Raw genomic sequence first — 6,444 nt, 5'->3', positions numbered from 1 at the left:
GCATTTTCTTTGCGAATTTTGGCATATTTAGCCTCTAAAACAGAAATGGAGGAATGAAGATTCTTCTCAGACTCTGCGAAAGATAGAATACAAAATTTCATTAAGATGAAGAACTCAGAAAAATATGACAAAGAAAAGATAGTTAAGGCAGTCAAACTATTATGACTACCTTCCTTTTGCGAAATAAGGTGTTGAATCAAGGACAGACAACTATTCTCCCAACGGTCCATTGTGTCATCAAATTTATCTCCAAATAAACCTTTAAGTCGAGACTGAAGATTTTTCTCTTTAGAAATAAGAAAGGCATTTTTCTTTGCAAGAGAATAATAAGATTCTTCTAATTTGGAATATTGTTCTTTAAGTTGATTCTCCTTTACACTTAAAGCTATTCTACCTTGAATGAGTGTATCTCTTTCAGCGATAGATGACTCTGTTACTTCTTTAAGTTCATTTCTCAAAGAGCGAAGAGATTTCTCTTGGTCATCACATACTTTCTGAAGAATGCTAAGTTACTGCGAAGCTATCGTCATCTTGTTTAAACAAGTTCGCTTCTATCGAGATAAGGTTTTATTCTCATCTGATAAAATTTCCATCCCTAAATTAGCTTTAGTTAAAGAATAAGAAAGGCGAGATACTTCATTACTTAATAAATCTTGTCTCTAAACTAATTGGGTATTTTCATTGGTAAGATTATCTATATGATCAAGAGAATATGAATAGAGATTATCTAATTGGTTATATTGATCCATCAAAATTTCTTTATCAACACGGGATTCTTCAACAGCAGATTAAAATTGATATCTCTCCATTATTCGTTTCTGGTTTAAGGCTTAACATGCGAAAGAGGGATTTCAAGGATAATTAAATATGGGAAGGATAAATCCATTAAAAAGGAAAATTGAAGACACAGATAAGAAAATCATACCTCTCAATTCATCATTCTTCTTGCGAAGATTGTCACGATCCAGCAAAACATTCTGAAGCTTTTGATTTTCGAGACGAAGAGCATTAAATTCTTTTTCCAAAGCTGTCTGCGAAGCAGCTCTGTCAGAACCTAAATGCTTGCTCAGAATTTCGCAAACATTAGACTTGATAGGATCAATAGAAGACTTCTTGCCATCATCTAGGACTTCAGATAAAACTTTGAAAGCAATATCTATTCCTTCCACGGTTTCTTTCGAAAGAGGAAGAGACTCAGGTAGAGAACTGGCAGTGATAGAAGGTTGAGAAACATTCTCAATAGGAAGAGAAGAGGTTTCATTCACAGAAGGATCAACAAGGGGGTTTCAATTACTGAAAGGTCAGATGGAGAAATGAAGTTTGAGGCAGCTTTTTCGCGAATTCGAGATACAAGTTTATCTTGCGAAGATGTCGCAGGAGATTTAGAAGAAATGAGTAAGTGGAATGGAACAGAAGTTTGAACAGTTTTAAGGTGGCGAGATTTCTTGAGAGGTTTATTGACATCCTTATCACCCTGCGAATTACAATCCAGATAAGAAACAGAGGCAACAATATTGTTATTAGAAAAGGATAATGTTTCTTACTACCTTCTCATTCGCAGACTTTCTTTTATGCGCAACAACCTTATGTTGCGGTTTGGGAATATTAGGGTTCTGAACTGTAAATTTAGTGTTGGAGGCGCTTTTGCTGAAATAACAAGAGTATGGGAATCACATAAACAACATCAAATAAGGCAATAAACAAGATCAATTTCAGCAAAACCCATAAAGAAGAAAAAAGAAAACTAACCTTGATGAATCCATGGAAAACAATAGAAGGAAGATTATTTCGAAGAAAATTACGAATGATGAAGATCTGCAGAAGAAATAGTATGAAGATGAAGAAAAACTTAAAAATATTGAAGAAAAAAGAAGAAAGTTGCAATAACGGAATTTGCAGAAGAACGATGAAGTTGCAGAGAAAATAAAAAGAAAGAAAAAGAGAGTGAGAAAGAATATATATAGAGGGAATTTTTCCTCGAGAAAATAAACACGATTAATACGGAAAGATATAAGCGTCTAAAAAGCAACGGTTACAAAAGACGTGTCAAGAAATAGATGGAAGAAAGAATACTTGTGATAAATGCAGAATATGAAGAGAGGAACAACTTCGGAATTTCTCACATCATTCTCTACTTCGCAGAAAAGATATGAGAAGAGGTAAGATGTAGGATCAGAATCTCGCAACAATAATATCTTTACGAAATTATTAACAACAAAACACAACAGCGTCGCAGAACAATTTCAGAAATGATATAATAAACGACGTCAGCTAAAATCATGAGAAAGATGTGAGGGTGATGAGTGCCAAATATTGTATATATTTATCCCTTTTTGTTGGCATTTAACTCATCTTTTGTGCATTAATTCTACATTTTATCCCATATTCTGTATTTTCATTGTTTTCAAGAATAAATATTTTTCTTAATTAATTTTGCATTTTTAGGTACTAAATAAAGCATGGTTATCTCACGGAGCGAAAAGAGCAAAGGAACGGCAAAGACTCTCGCTAGGAGGAAGCAAAGAATGATGTTTGTAAGAGCCGGATCAACTAGGAGTGGGCTTGAAGAGGAAGAGTTGTTCTTAAAGAAGATATGGGCTTGGCATACCCAAGGCCCAAAACCCTTACCCAAATCCATTTCCATTATCCATACCCATTTCCATGAGAGCCGTCAGATTGGATCCATCTTGTCATCCAACGGTCGCCTCATCATTGTGCATCAAAATCCGAAGCTCCTGTCAAACACCATAGTACCTAACTCCATCTGAAGCCGTCAATTTTGTTGTATCTCATAATCCAACGGTCGCTACATACCTCTCCAGCGTAGCCGTTCGATTCAATCTATATGGGATCATCCAACGCTCTTTACTTGCTGTTCATCAAAGTTCGCTAAACCCGCTCAACACCCTAGCAACCGAACCCTTATACCCCAAAACAAACAGCCCCTAACCCATTCTTCTCTCGAGCTCTTCTTCCCCTTCTTGCCAAAAATTTGCAGAGCTCTGCAACTCCATCACCTCCACCAGCTACACCTTCTTCTCGAACCACACCACCACCACAACCACCCGACAACACCACGACATCTCTCCCTAGCCTAGGCTTCTTTCCAAATTCACATCTCTGAACCCTAGGTGTGGGTTTGACAAGAAATCTCGAGCTAGGGTTTCACCAACAGCGAGGAGAAGACAAAATTGAGGGCAGGAAAAGCTTCAGAAGAGCAGAGGGGACATACCCAAAGCATGGGTCGAGCTCAATTCAGGAAATTGGTGAGAGAATTTGATTTTCCCCAAAAAATTAGGGTTTCGAATTAGGGTTTTGTAATTTTGTTGTAAACTATAAATAGGAAGTGATGTAGGATGTTAAAGGGTGTTCTTGGTTAGCCGAGATACCCCCTAATTGGGTTAATTTAATTCTCAATGTTAATTTAATTTCACTGTTAATTTTTAGGGTTCTTCTTTTGCAATTTTCATTCACTGTTTAGTAGTTTAAATGATCATGTTTAGTTCCATTGTAGTGTTAATTATGTTCTGAGTCACTGCTGAGGCTCAGATGAAACCTTAGTTCTATTGAATGATGAATTGCTAGGAAGGCCTGTTTTGCTTGAGTAATGGGAAGAAGTTGGTGCTCTGATATGCCTGTGATTGATTGTTCTGTCAAAGGACAGTCAATGCTAGGGGCAAATCAGTGAGCAAGCTGATTCTCTTCCCATTCTAGTTGGATGCTTAAGTTTTTAAATCTAGAATTGCATTGTTTAGCTAGGACACAAGGTGGATTCTAAGCCTTAGCTTAGCCACAGCTGCAAACTCCTCCCTTCCCTTGGCTAACAGCCTTGGTTTATTTGGCTTTGTTTCCTGTTAACTGCCACTGTTACCTTTGCTTCACTGTCACATTTACTTCACTGCCTTGGTCTTTCTCTTTGCTTCATTTCCATTGTCTCATTATTTCACTACCATCTTCATTGCTTTGTAAATATCACAGTTTCACTGCCACTATTTGCTCTTTCTTCTCTTTTGTTTCTCCTGTTCTTGTTACTGCATTCACTGCCTAGTGCTCTGCTGCCTTATTCTCCCCCAGCTGCTACTACTTGCTACTGCTTTTGCTGCTGCTGTGCACTGCTTCTGCTGCTGCTGAAGCCACCACTGCTGCTGCTGCTTCTTCTCCAGCCCAGCCTTGTCTGTTGCTGCTCCAAACAGTTAGCTTAGAACCAAAGGCTAAAAGCCCAGGTTCAAAGTACAGGTTAAGGCCTAAAGCCTAGTTCATAGCTCAGAAGCCTAGCTAATCTAAAGGTCCAGCCAACTGAGCCCAAGGCTCGGTTCATTCCAAAAGCCCATAAGTTCACAGTCAATCCAAAAGCCCACTGAGCCCAAAACCATTTCATTGTTACAAAAACCCACTAAGCCCAAAGCACAATTAGAAGCCCAATAGCAAATTTAGAGCCCAAATAGCTAGAAACTCCAAACACTCCCAATCTCTGTGGATCGACCCGTACTTGCACGAGCTACAACTGACGACCGTGCACTTGCGGTATTACTGTAGTCCCGTTTCATTTCACTTCAATTTTATACGCTTTCCCGGGCCCACCAAGTTTTTGGCGCCGCTGCCGGGGATTGGTGCTGTGTTTTTCTTGTAGTTTTTTAGCTATTTTTGCATTTCACTGCATAGCATTTGCATCTGCATCTGCTTCACTTCATTTGCTGTTGGACCTGCTGTTCTGAACCAGTTTTTCCTCTGCTGGGACGCCACCAAGGAAAAGAACCAAAGCCCAACTGGGTTTTTGCAACAATATCAGAGCAGCTGGGCTGTGCTAAAAAGGTAAACCCATTTAAGAGAACCCGAATTTTGGGCTTCCATTTTTAATTTGTGGGCTTGTAATAATTTTTGTTTTTCTTTATTTTTTATTTGGGCTTGTAATAATTTTTCTTTTTCTTCTTTTTCTTTCTTTTATGGGTTTGTAATTATTATTGTTGTTTTTATTTTCTTTTATGGGTTGTGCTAATTTATGCTAGGCTAAGTGTAAAAAAAAAAAAAAAAAAAAAAAAAAAAAAAAAAAAAAAATTTGCTCCTTATTTCAAAAACCAAAATTTCCCAAAAATCCAAACCCATTAAAACCAAATATTTTTCCCAAAAATCCAAACCCATTAAAACCAAATAGTGGGCTTTGTGTCTTTTCAATATGGGCCAACCTAATGCTCTCCATGAATACATGTATCCCACAATAAAAATTCCATTATCATGATTGTATTACCTCAAACCAATACCCCTTTTAAAATAAATGCAAGCATGATACAAATACTTCCTATATTTCGAGGGTTCGATTCTGAGAACCCTATACTCATGTAAGAGAGTTTGAACAAATTTGTCGGACTATGCAACCTGATCATATGTCCGAAGACTCTCTGAAATTGCGTTTGTTTACATTTTCTCTAAAGGAAAGGTCCAAAACATGGTTTTACGGTTTGAGACCACAATCAATCACCACTTGGGAACAACTCACTAATCAATTTTTCCAAAGATTTTTTCCACATCATAGGACCATCGCTATTCGTCAAAATATCAATTGTTTTGTCCAGTTGGATGAGGAAACTGTTTTTGACTATTTTGAACGTTTTAATGATTTGTTGAGCGAATGTCCACACCATGGATTTGAGAAGGAGACTTGTCGTCATCCTCTATGAGGGACTAGACTTTAAATCTCGAACCATGGTTGAGTCTATGTGTAATGGTAAATTTCTTGATAAATCTGTGGATGATGCATGGAAATTTTTAGCTGAGATTGCAGAGAAAACCCATCAATGGGAATCTGTTAGGGAAACAGGGACAACACACATGGTATGAGTCACCCCATGAGTTAGAGTCTTATTCTTGTGATAGCTCCGACCTTAGGATTGAAAATTATCCTAGATTGCAAAATCCCTATCATGATGATGATGATGATTATGATGTTATGTTAGAAGACATGAAAATATTGTGGAACCTGTTGGTTCAATAACATTAGGCTTCTCTGCCTCGACCTTCATGAATGATGTTTCTTCTAGTATTCCATATATATGTGATGTTGATACTGATTTTGAGTATGTGCATCTGTCCTATGAAGATGACTTAGGTATATAGAATCTTCTGTTGACACTAATATGCATGAAAATATAATTGTTGTGTCTGATTCTCTACCTGGGTCACGTTGTGATGTTTCCACTGATTTGCCGATGCATGAGAATAATTCTTCTGATGATGTTGATGATTCTGATTTTGTGTGAGCATGGTAAGCATGTTGTGACACGTGTAGAAGACTTAGGAGATGTTGATGTGATTAGTAATGATGTGCCTATCGTCCTACATAAGTCACAATCTGATGGCCTTCCACCCAACCTAGATTTGGTTTGTACCCATATTGTCAAACCGACTTTTCTGAGAGTCCCTAATCTAGGATTGGAACTGTGTGCTTCC

General features: G+C 37.6%; 1 non-coding gene across 1 annotated transcript; it reads right to left on the bottom strand.

Annotated features, from left to right (window-relative positions):
* Window positions 1-5,540: 5,540 nt before the first annotated feature.
* On the bottom strand, window positions 5,541-5,644 carry LOC113276830. The gene has a single exon (XR_003324617.1). It is a non-coding gene; the product is annotated as a small nucleolar RNA R71 (small nucleolar RNA).
* Between the last annotated feature and the right edge of the window lie 800 nt (window positions 5,645-6,444).

This window comes from Papaver somniferum, chromosome 4 (assembly GCF_003573695.1).
Source record: "Papaver somniferum cultivar HN1 chromosome 4, ASM357369v1, whole genome shotgun sequence".
NCBI lineage: Eukaryota > Viridiplantae > Streptophyta > Magnoliopsida > Ranunculales > Papaveraceae > Papaver > Papaver somniferum.
Note: the sequence above shows the minus strand (reverse complement) of the source record. Positions and strands in the feature narration are given on the sequence as shown.